Source organism: Carettochelys insculpta, chromosome 15 (assembly GCF_033958435.1).
Source record: "Carettochelys insculpta isolate YL-2023 chromosome 15, ASM3395843v1, whole genome shotgun sequence".
Classification (NCBI taxonomy): Eukaryota; Metazoa; Chordata; order Testudines; family Carettochelyidae; genus Carettochelys; species Carettochelys insculpta.
Genome location: NC_134151.1, coordinates 27,538,685 through 27,550,792, shown reverse-complemented (window position 1 = coordinate 27,550,792; position 12,108 = coordinate 27,538,685).

Genomic DNA, 12,108 nt, shown 5'->3' with positions numbered 1-12,108 from the left:
CTCAGAGCTCGATTTCGCATGTCCAAACCACCTGTGCAAAATCAAAATCAAACCCTGGAAGAGTGACCCTGAGTGGGTCCATCTTCCGTGGTAGTGTAGATAAAACTCTGAGCCATGACAGCTTATACCAGTGGAAGCTCTGCCCTATTGAGTGTATTTCTCTGGGGTTCGGAGGAAGTCAAGTCAGTCCAAGGCAGCTTGCTCTTGAAAATCCTGTCCCTATTCAGTTACATGCTTTCTTATCTCTTCCCTGACGGCTGGCTTTATGAGGGAGAACTACTTGGTTACCCATTTCAGAGCTTCTTTGTTGGGCTCTGTCAAAGTTAGACTCGAGACTCACAATGGCTACGTCTACACTAGCCCCAAACTTTGAAATGGCCACGCAAATGGCCATTTTGAAATTTACCAATGAAGCGCTGAAATGCATATTCAGCACTTCATTAGGACGCGGGTGGCCGCGGCACTTCGAAATTGACTAGTGTAGACACGGCCAATTTGTCAGACCACTCTGTTTATTAGCAAAGCTGCTCTGCTAATACATTCCGAAAAAGGTGAGCCCCCCCCACCTAGGGCTCAGGTCTCTCAATTTATACAGACAAAAGAAGGCAAGTTAACAAACAAAGAAAAACCAGACACACACACACCCCCCACATAGCTCCTGAGACCAGTAACGTATTTTCATTTCCATAGCACCTTCAGCAGTCTCCTGTTTATGACTCTCTGGTTGCCTTAATTAATTACCGTCTAGCACCTACTGCTTTGGTTCCTGCTTTCCCAGGCACACCTGGCTCCATCCAAACCCACCCTACATTCCTACACACAGCATCAACATAACTTCCCCTTCTTGAGCTCAGAAGCAACAATGTATCATAGTGTGGTTTTTACAATGTAACTCTTATACTTCCACAATCCCTCCTTTTGGTCAAGCTACGCCTATGACCAACAATTACTGGGCTACATACATTAACCTTTCCTTTTCATTCCTTTCATCAGTGATATTGAAAACAATCAGGTTAGCACTCTGGTTAGGGGTAACCTGCTGGAGGTGTGTCTAGCGCAGCTTTGGATACAACAAGAGATTAATTGGAAACATACAAAAATCATTAAAATTCCAAATAAGATAGTCAGAATTCCTTGAAACAACCAGTTTCCTAGGCTAGAGAAATTAAATAAGCTACTTAGCCATTTCAACAAGGAACTTGGCTCTTTGTGGGGAGGGTATGCAATTTGCTCCAAGTGGCTAGCGCGATTTATTACATCGTAGGTATTATCATCAGGTATGTATACACAGCATTCTGTTCCAATGAGGGTGCAGGTCCCTCCTTTTGCTGCTAGTATTATGTCTAAAGCCTGATGATTTTGGATGGCCACTTGTCAGACTGCTCCTATTTTTTTGTTTTTGTTTTGCCAAAGCCTTTAGACTTTCTCCAGTTTAATTTGCCATGATTTCAGCTACCGCTTGTAACCTTAAAAGCCGTTTTGCATGGTGCATTTCTCCTCCAATTGGGATGAAGGAACCACCAATAGCTTCTTCCCAGGTCAAAGGGCTTATGTTATCCATGTACCATTGGGCAGCTGACAAATCTCTTCTTTTTTGCCTAAAATTATGGAGGCGATTTCATGGGAGGGATTGAAGCACACGGAATTGCAGGAAAAGCTGAGCAGGATAACAGATACCCGACCAGTTAGCTGGTAATGTGGTATAAGCTTTTGTCCCACAGACCCAATGATGCCCTATTAAAGCCAGGAAAGGTTGGCTGCATCTATTCGACATATCGGCGTCTATAGAAAAGGAGTAATATCCCTTGAAGGGCACAGGATAATCTTCCTTGTGGGGAGCAGTAACATTTGCATGGCATTGAAAGATTGTATTGTTTTTCTCAGGGAGGCTGTAGGGGGAGCAAGAGATTGATTTTCCTGTTTGACCCCAGGTTGAGAAAAAATTCATATCCCCATACTGGTTTGCCATTCTCCAATCTTATTTGAATAGTCCCATATACCATGGGTCACAATATATTGGAGACAGCTGCTCCTCCCTAAATTCAGCCCTGTCCCATTACATACCCAGCACCAGTGGCCCTTTCCCTCCACCACACTTATCCATTTAGAAGCATTTGTTCTCACCAATCCCCAAGTGTCATTTCTTTTCCACGTCTTTTCAAGTAGATGAGGTCCTCTGGTGAGGTCTGAGGAATTAAGAGGAATTGCTATGACGGGGATGCTAGCTTGTGAGTGAGCTGGGATGTGGCTGCAGACCCAGCAATTAGAGATATTGAGAGTCTGAGCTATCCACACTTGCTGCTGAATAAAAGAATTGTCATTGTCACTTTGGACTCCCAGACCTTAAGACACCAGTAGCCGAGGATTAGGTTCCACCAGGGACACGTGTTGGAGACACGACCCTTTCTGGTTCTGACAACCTCTCTCGACGGAACCGCAGTCACGGCTTTATGTCCACCAGGCAGCAGGTGCTAGGCTCACTACTGCTTCTTCTCGGGTCCTTCCATCTGCTTACCGTTTGCTTTTGGCAACACTTACGGGAGTGTAGGTTGTAAGGTATTGCAGGCTGTTCCTCTGCATCTTCTTCTGGAGCCAAAATTGGCTCCGCAGGGTCCTGAGGTAGTGCTTGGTCCACTGGTGATGGTGCTTGCTAACACTGTGAAGCGTAAATCCATGCTGCGATGCCAGAGAGCTTTACAGCTGTCTGGGTAATGAGCAGTACCTGGTATGGACCCTTCCACCAGGGTTCCAAGGCAAGCTGTGGTGGCTACAGTGTGCAGGCAGCGGGGTAAACCCTGGGCAACAGGATCCAAGGTGGCAGAGAAATAAGCTACTGGGCGATTTTTGTCGCCATGCTCTTGGGTAAGGACCCCAAGTGCACAAGCAGATTGTTCATCACAGACAAGGGTGAAAGGCTTGCAATAGTCAGGTAATCCTAAGGCAGGGGCAGAAGCTGAGCTCTGTTTAAGAGAAGTAAAGGCAGTGTTTGCTTCTGGGAACCACAGCATGGGGTCAGGCACAGAGAACCAAGCAAGCTCCTGGAGCGGTTTAGCAAGAGAAGCATATTGGGGAATCCATTGCCTGCAGAAACCTGTCATGCCTAAAAACTTTCTGACCTGGCGTGGAGAGCAAGGGTGGGGGAAGCTAAGGATGGCTTGAACCTGGGTGGGAGAAAGTGTACAGGAGCCCTGGGAAAGAAGAACGCCAAGGTACGTGACAGAGGTTTGGCAGAACTGCAATTTAGAGTGGGAATCCTTATGGCCCTTGTTTGCTAAAGCAGTAAGGAGTACCAACGAATCAGTTGCTGAGGCAGACAATGAAGGGGAACAGAGGAGTAAGTCATCTACATATTGGATCATTGTAGATCCTGATGGGAAAACCAGATCAGCAAGATCCCTGGCTAGGGCTTGGGAGAAGTAAGATGGGCTCTCTGTATACCCCTGGGGAAGCGCAGTCCATGTGTATTGCTGACCCTTATAAGAAAAGGCAAAAAGATACTGGGACTCGGAGTGAACTGGGACAGAGAAGAAAGCAGAACACAAATCCACAACAGTAAAATGGGTTGCATCTGGTGGAATAGAAGCCAGTATTGTGGCTGGATTAGGGACTACTGGAAAAGTGAGTATGACAATGCAATTAATAGCGCGGAGATCGTGAACAAACCGCCACGATTTACCATCAGCCTTTCGAACTGGGAAGATAGGGGTGTTACAGGGGCTGGAAAGGGAACAATAATGCCTTGTTCTTTCAGTGCAGTTATAACTGGAGCAATACCAGCCTCTGCTTGAGGATTTAAAGGGTACTGAGATAGGCGAGGCAGAGGTTTGGAATTGTCTACAGTAATGCGAACAAGGTCAGTGTTTAATCAGCCCACTTCAGATGCATGTGATGGCCATAGATAGGATGGAATCTGTGAAATTAGGCGTTCGAGGGATGGGACTAAGGGGCAACAAGGAACTGGTGTGGAAAGGGAAGTTTCGGACAGCAGGGAGGCTGCAGAATCACACAGGGAACACTGAGGAATTTGTAGATAGACACCATCTGGAGAACAGTAAATAGTACAGCCAAGTTTACATAGCAAATCCCGATCCAGAAGATTTACAGGAGTGGAATCAGACAGAAGGAATACATGGTCCTCAGAGAAGGGGCCAACCTGAACCAATAAAGGTTTTGAAAAGGGAAAAGAGGTAGGGATTCCCGTAATGCACACACCAGACACAGTTTTTCCAGATCGGGGAACCTCAGGTAGGTCAGTGGTACGGACTGTAGAAAGAGAAGCTCCAGTATCAACAAGGAAAGGGAGAGAAAGATCATTAATAGTCAGGACACATTCCCCAGTAGGGGTAGAGGTAATAAGGGAGCTAACGTTTCCTGAGGTTCCCCAGCATCCTGTCATTGTTGCGGTGCAAAGTAGGGTTGGGGATTAGCTGACAGGACCAGCAGAGAGTTTAGCTGGTTTCCCACGTGGTTACTAGGTTGGCTTGGACACTCGTTCTTCCAGTGTCCTGGCTGCTTACAGTAATTACAAACCCCCGAAAGTCCAGCCCCATGGTCCTCCCCCGCGACCGCATCCCATCCCCGGTGCTGCCTGCTCTGCCCTGAGTAGTGCTGCATTTGCAGAGCCATTAACCTTTGGGAGGACTGTTCCTCTTTTCCCTTTAAAGTGCGGTAGCAACACTCTGCTACTGCCTGCAATTTGCCCATGGTAGTCTCCCACCGGACACTTATTTGTTTTGACATACTGCCTATAGCAGGGAGAAGGCCATCAACAAATGCATGTGCCAGGGCTCCCTGTCCATTTACATCAGGCTGTTGTATTCCTGAATGTTGTGGGAAAATATCAGTTAGCTGGGTCCAATCGTCTCCTGGGCTCTCTTCTTGCCCTTGTTTATAGCAGCATATGGCTGTCCAGTTTGTTTTAGGGGACCACACTTTAGGAATGGCTTCATACAGGCAGCTCCAAAGAGCCCTACACTGGTCTCTATATGCAGTATCTCGGCCAGTACTTTTCATGGTTGAATGGCCAGCCTCAGATGGCCAGTCTGCGGCAGTCAACCGTTTTTCATACTGACTGGTAGAGGCTAACAGTTTACACATTTGGAGGAGGCCTGTCTCAGAGAGTTCATAGGTTTCACAGATAAACAGAAACTCCTCAGCAAATTTGATAGGATTTTCCTGTGGCATAGGAAAACTTTTAACAATAGACAAAAGTTCTGTATGGGTCCAGGGTTTATAATTCCATACGGGCTCACTTCCTTCCATCTTAAGGACCTGTAAAGGTGCCACAATGTTTTCATCAGAGTCCTTTTTCAACCTCCCATCAGATTCTCTTGTCCAGGTGGCGAGATCAGGAGAATTTTTGCGGTCTGATTTGGGTTGTCTTTTCATAACATTTTGCAGGACTGCAAAGCCAAAGAGGGTATCTTCCTCATTCTCAGCACCACTCTCATCATCAGTAGTTACCGAGGGCATTTCTTTCCCTTTTCCTTTACTAGGGCAGGAGCACGGTGGGGGTCGGGTTTGATCCAGATCATTACACAGAACTGGGCAAAGGGGAGCGCTCAGACTGGTGGTGGGAGAGACTGCATCCAATTGGGCTTTCAATTTATCATTAGAATTTCTAAGAGAGGTGAGCTTTGATTCAGTGCATCTATGATTTGCCCCTTCCCACCACTGCATGCAGCAGTCTACCTCTCCTTTAGCCAATTTAGTTTTTGGGAGGACAAGTTTGTCTTTTAAGGCGTTCACTTGGTCCTTGTCCCAAGAACCTAACAGTGGCCACTGCAATTTGGGGTCCTCCAGGTTCAGTTTAGACCATTTCTCCAGAAACCTACAAGAGTCTGGACCCTTTCTAAAATACATAAAATGAGCTGGTGTCCTCTTAGGGAACTGTTCTACCTTAGACGTCTGGATACCCATACCGGAGGATGTCACACACCACTCACACAAGAAGGAAATTCAGGCTTGTCAGAGCAGTACCCGGTGCAACACACAGAAAGGAGCCCACAGGCTACTGCCTCAATCGCCCTTGCTTTCACACCAGGGGTTATACCCAAGGTGTGGTGCGGCTGCAATTGTGCAGATTTCACTTATCTGGACCGCGGGGATGGGAACCCCTTGGTCAGCCGGTCCCCGGACGGAGACGGCGCCCAGACTCAAGTACACCACAGGGAGGACGGATAAACACAGAGACAGGATGGTCCTCAGACTGGTCAAAACCCAGAAAGAATAATTACCTGATCAGGACATCAGAGCCCGGGACCCCTACCAGAACAGAGTAGGAACCAACAAGTTCAATGGCGTAGACCGCACTGAGGTTGTACACCTTTCCATCTTCTGGAGGACCGCTCGGACTAAATGTCCGGGCACCGGCTGCCATGGTCATCCCGCAAAGCAGTCAGGGATCACACAGCCTCAGCGAAGATGTTTACCATCTCGGTGGAACCTCCAAATTGTCAAAGTTAGACTGGAGACTCACAGTTTGTCAGACCACTCTGTTTATTAGCAAAGCTGCTCTGCTAATAGAGTCAGAAAAAGGTGAGCCCCCCCACCTCGGGCTCAGGTCTCTCAATTTATACAGACAAAAGAAGGCAAGTTAATAAACAAAGAAAAACCAGACACACACACACACACACACCACATAGCCCCTGAGACCAGTCACGTATTTTCATTTCCACAGCACCTTCAGCAGTCTCCTGTTTATGACTCTCTGGTTACCTTAATTAATTACCGTCTAGCACCTACTGCTTTGGTTCCTGCTTTCCCAGGCACACCTGGCTCCATCCAAACCCACCCTACATTCCTACACACAGCATCAACATAACTTCCCCTTCTTGAGCTCAGAAGCAACATTGTATCATAGTGTGATTTTTTACAATGTAACTCTTATACTTCCATAGCTCCCATTGTGTTGGGAAACAGTGTGCATGTGTAATGAAGTGAAGGCCGCTGCCAAGTGGTGGGCTTTACTATTGCCATCCATATTCAACCAGTACCAAGGGCTCAAGCAATTTTTTTAACATCTGCAATGGAGGCAGCCAGCCCAGAGGTGTCGGAGATATGAACTGCAAAGCTGAGAGGTACCAGGAAGCACTGGTTGCTGTGCTTAGAAAGATGAGGTTTGGTGGTGGTAGCAGAGCTGTAGAGAGCTACCTATGAAGGATGGTCTGGTCTGCAGTTTCCTTCTCAGAGGAAACTAACCACCCCTATGAAATGGGGAAACCACAAAGTTAAACCTTCCAGGGATAAAAGGAGCATCCTACATCGATAATGTGATCTCCCAGAGCAGCAGGTCTGAGATAGAGAGTTGCTACATAACTGTGCAGCAACACCAGACACAAAGTAAGGGTGGGTCCAGCCTTTCCCAACTCACCATGCCCAGGAGCAGGGTTTGGTAGGCTGGATTAAAAGAGGTTTTGAAGAAGGAACTTGTAACAAACAGCCCAAAGGAAGGGTTTGTTTCTTCTTGGCCTGTGTAGAGGAGGTGGTGAATACAAATGAACAGCAATCCAACGGTCTGAACATTAATGCTCAAAAACAACTCACCACTAGATGGACCTCTAGGTTAGACCTATGAAAAGGGAGGTGGTTCCGACATGCCTGCAATGGATATATTGACACAATGCTCCCTTTCCTCTCAGCTGGTCCCAGTTTATGCCACATGTGCCTGTGCAGTTGAGGTAGTCTCATTGCTTGCTTGTAAAGTGGGTGCAATATATTAGGGAATGGAAAGTATCATCCAGCAAAGAATTGGCACCAACTCACTCACTTCATTAATTTCACTTGTTTTTTCCAGTTGGGCTGCTTGTAGTTCATTATCCAAATAAATAAAATAAAATAAAATAAAATAAAATAACCAAATCCTTGTGCTTTAAGGCATTGGCCCAGTTTGGCCGTGTCTACACTAGCCCAAATCTTCAAAATGGCCATGCAAATTCAGCGCCTCATTAGCATTCTGGCAGCTGGGCAAAATTGCCCCGTCTCGCTGCTGCGTGGCTCGTCCAGGTGAGTGTCCTTCTCGAAAGGACCCCTCCAACTTCGAAATCCCCTTATTTCTATCTGCTCATAGTTGGAGGGGTCCCCTCGAAAAGGACCCCTGCGGAAATTTTTAAAAAAATCACATATTCCACAATCTCAGGACTGTGACATGGATCAAAATGGACCATGAATTTGGTAGGCCCTACAAATAACACATGTGCCTCTTGGTCACCAGTCAGTGGGGACAGGGTGCATCCCTGTCCCCTCCAACACCCTTGGGCTGACTAGTGCAGGGCTAGCAGCTGCTTGTGCTCAGGAATGAGCTTGGGGCTGGCTTGTGCAGAGGCTGGTCACCCTCGTGCCTCTGTAAGCAGGACTAGGCTCAGGAGTAGGGGGGTGGGGGCACTTGCATCCTAAATGCTGTGGACTAGCAGGCTGGACAGCATCCATCAAGGAGACCAGGGTGGGGGTGGGGCTGGCATCTGCAGGAAAGATCTTTTCCCCTGACCACTGACTGGCAGCTGCTGGGGTAAACGGAGCAAGTTGGCCCTGCTCTTTGCTCTCCTGCCCTCACAGATGTCTGGCAGCATGGCTATGCCAGTCAGGATGGGAAGAGGTGCAAACCCTGTTAACGTAGCTGGGCTGACAGAAACTGCTCATGTGGATGGACCCCTGTTTCTGAAATTGGCCCTGTTAGTCCGCAGGGGCTGCTTTAGTTGGGGGAAGAGGTGGGGCAGGGCCTGGGTGGAGGAGGGTTGTTACAGGTTGGGGGCTGTCACATGGCCAGTGCCCCCCTGCCAGATTCCTCCTTGACCAGTCACCTCTGAGTAGGCTGTACAGATCAAGAAGGCTGGATTGCTCCAGCTGTCTGGGTCTGTGCAAAAATTGCACACCCAATAGGATCTTGACAGGCACTGACCTCCACAGCCATGGAGGGTGTCATTCCGATGTGTGGAGATCGTGCAAGGAGACAGCCATTGCTATCCCATGGACAGCAGCATATATAAGAATTGTACAAGCCATTAGAACTACGATGAGAGGTTTGATCACTTCGTTTAGGGCGGCGAAGCAGCAGGAAGTGGGTTGAGCAATGCCCAGTGGGCCTTTCATGCCCGCATGCACCTGCAAGCCACTCGGAAAAGGCTTGTGAACAACATCACTCATGTCACATCGCAGCCTGGCGCACCAGTCGCTCCTTCTGCAGAGCTGCAGCAGTGCACAGCACTCAGCCTTTGCCTGGCCTTCATTCCAGTTCAACACAGAAGTGCTGACAGCTGCTGTGAGCATCCAGGCAAGATGGGAAGGGGCCTGGTTCTGTGCACTGGAAGGGGCTGGGCCAAGAGTGGGCAGCTGTCAGCACCACCCAGACCACAGTGCTGCCATCCCTATTTCCCCAGAGCAGCACTGCCATGGCACTTCAAAGGGGCCTGGAGTTTTGGCTGACGTTACTGACAAAGTAGCATCAGTAGCGGCTGGTGTTCTGGGCCCCTTTGAAGTACTCAACCCAGGGGCAACTGCCCCTTTGCCCTCCCATTGGTGGGCCTAGGTCAATGGCAGAGTCATTCTAGGAAGTGGGGTCCACTGAGTAACTCAGACAGGCTCTCGTATTAATTTAGATGAAGTAAATGGGTCAAAAGATGTTTACATAACCCAGTCACCATCCTGTCCAGCATTGAGCCCCATTCAACAAGGGCTGGGTGAATATAGAGAGACCTCAGCCTGCTTAGCACTATGGCAAACAGAGATACGAACCACCCTGGCCTAAGATGGAGGAAAGAAAGGACAATGGGAGAATTTGAAATACATGAAGCCGGGATTTCGTGTTGATGTTTTTTGTCCTCCTGGTAGGATTTCAACAGATGCTTTGTGTTATATCAATAGGCCTTTTTGTTCAGTTCTAAATCAGTTTCATGGTTGGGTTTTCTTGTCTCTGTATAAGACATTTTTTATTAAAAATAATTTGACCTTTTCATGGTTAATTCCCCAGCAACCAAAACATTAGCTGCCTCATTGTTACACTGGGGCTCACGCTCCCTCACTGATCAGAAGATCCCCTGAAATTAAATGGGCTGATTGCACAAGCAAGGGCCAGACATGTGTGAAAGGGCTTGCAGGACCAAGGCCTTGGGAAGGGCTGCATACAAACAAGCAAAGATTCAAAACCAGCCTCCTACCATTGATGACCAACCTGCAGCCGGTCCCAACACGGGCAAGGGGGAGGAAAAGTTAGTCACACTTGGCCCAGGTTGTGTGGGGTGGAGAGGCAGGAACTGTAGTACCTGCACAGCCTCTCTGCAGGAATACTCAGGAGTAGTCACAATACCCGTTTCAGACTCTTATTTTGCAATCATTAGGGTAGCAATCAGTGTTTTATTTTGTGCCCTGGAAGTCATGGGATCATATGATCATGAGGTGCCAGCTTCAGCTCTCTCATCCTGTTCCTTTTGATGGAGCTGTCAGACCAGTGGTCCATCTAGCCCAGTATCCTGTCTTCTGACTTGTGGCCAATGCCTGAAGCCCCACAGGGAGTGAACAGAAGAGGTAGTCATTGAGTGATCCCTCTCCTGTCATCCATTTCCAGTCTCCGACAAACAGAAGCTAAGGACACCATTCCTACCCATCCTGGCTAATAAGTAATGATGGATCTAACCTCCATGAATTTACCGAGTGCTTTTTTGAACCCTGGTAAAGTCCCGGTTTTCACAGCGTCCTCTGGCAAGTGCACTATGTTACAAAATACTCCCCTTTGTTCATTTTAAACCTGCTACCCATTAATTTCATTTGGGGCGCCTATGTTATGAGAACGGGTACATAACTTTTCCTTATTCACTTGCTCCATACCTGACATGATCCTATAGACATTTATCACATCCCTTTAGTCTCCTCTTTTCTAAGCTGAAAAGTTGTAGGTGTCTTTTTTAATCTCGCTTTATGTGCACCTCTTTCAAACCACCTCTTTTCCTGCCCTTTTCTGAACCTTTTCCAGTAATGGCACATATAACAGAGGTATTTGAAAGGCAGACTGAATTTCATCCCGATATAGTGTTTCTGGAGATCAGCAGAACAGAAACAGTTTATTACTGTCCCCGCTTTGTAACACATCGAATGAGATCTCGCCCACACACTCACTTCACCTGCAGGTGGCAGTGCTAACAATGCCAACTGCAAACTTTTGTAATGTTTCTTTGGTTCATCTGCAACATAAGTGATAGTAGTTTCTGGCCAGTCTCCTTCATATTTGTGCCTTGGGAGATACTTCTCAACAGAAGAGTATGTATCTGTGGGTTGCTGACAAAAGGGGCCCCACTTATACCCTCATTCCAGACCCCATCTTCTGCTTTGGATCAGCGAATACTCCTGGCACAAGAGCAGAGTGCAACCACAGGCAGCAGCTCCAGGCTGCCCTTCCCAGGCTGTAAGTCTGGGAATTAGGGTATAATTGAGGGTATGTCTATACTTACCGAGGGATGGGGAGGGGGTGGGTTTCAATGCACTGTGACTGATCTTCCAGAGTTCAATTTTGCTGCGTCAGTGAAGATGCGGCAAAATAGGTCTCTCTGGGCTTGGCCATCAAACCTGATACTCCACACTGTCTCAGAGTAATGGATGTTGTCGTGAGCCTGAAGAGCCCTGATCTATACTGGAGTGCAAAGTCGATCCTGATACATTGATTCTAGCTACGCGAATGGCGTGGCTAGAATTGCATATCTGGGATCAACTTTGATCCCTAGTGTAGACCAGGCCTGAGTGCTGGAGCATCTCCTGGCCTGCTCTGTGCTGTTAACATAAAGTTAAACAGCATCTTCACTGCAGACCTCTGAGGGCACAACGATGTTGATCAGGGTCGGAAAGAGGTGAACCTCAGCCAACATAGCTGTGCTGGCAGAAACTGCTTGGGTAGACACAATTACACTGGCAAAACGGTGCTTTACCATTACCGCTTGTTTTGTTTGGGGGACCAATGGAGTAAGCTCTACAAATAAAAATACAGTTTTGCTGGCATAAGCTGTGTCCACACTAGGAGCGTATTACCGGTCAAGTACATCAATATAAATACACCTGCAAAGTACTCCGTGTAGACATGGTCTTATTAGAGCCAAAGCAAATCAAATGTAACAGCCCGCATGGTGC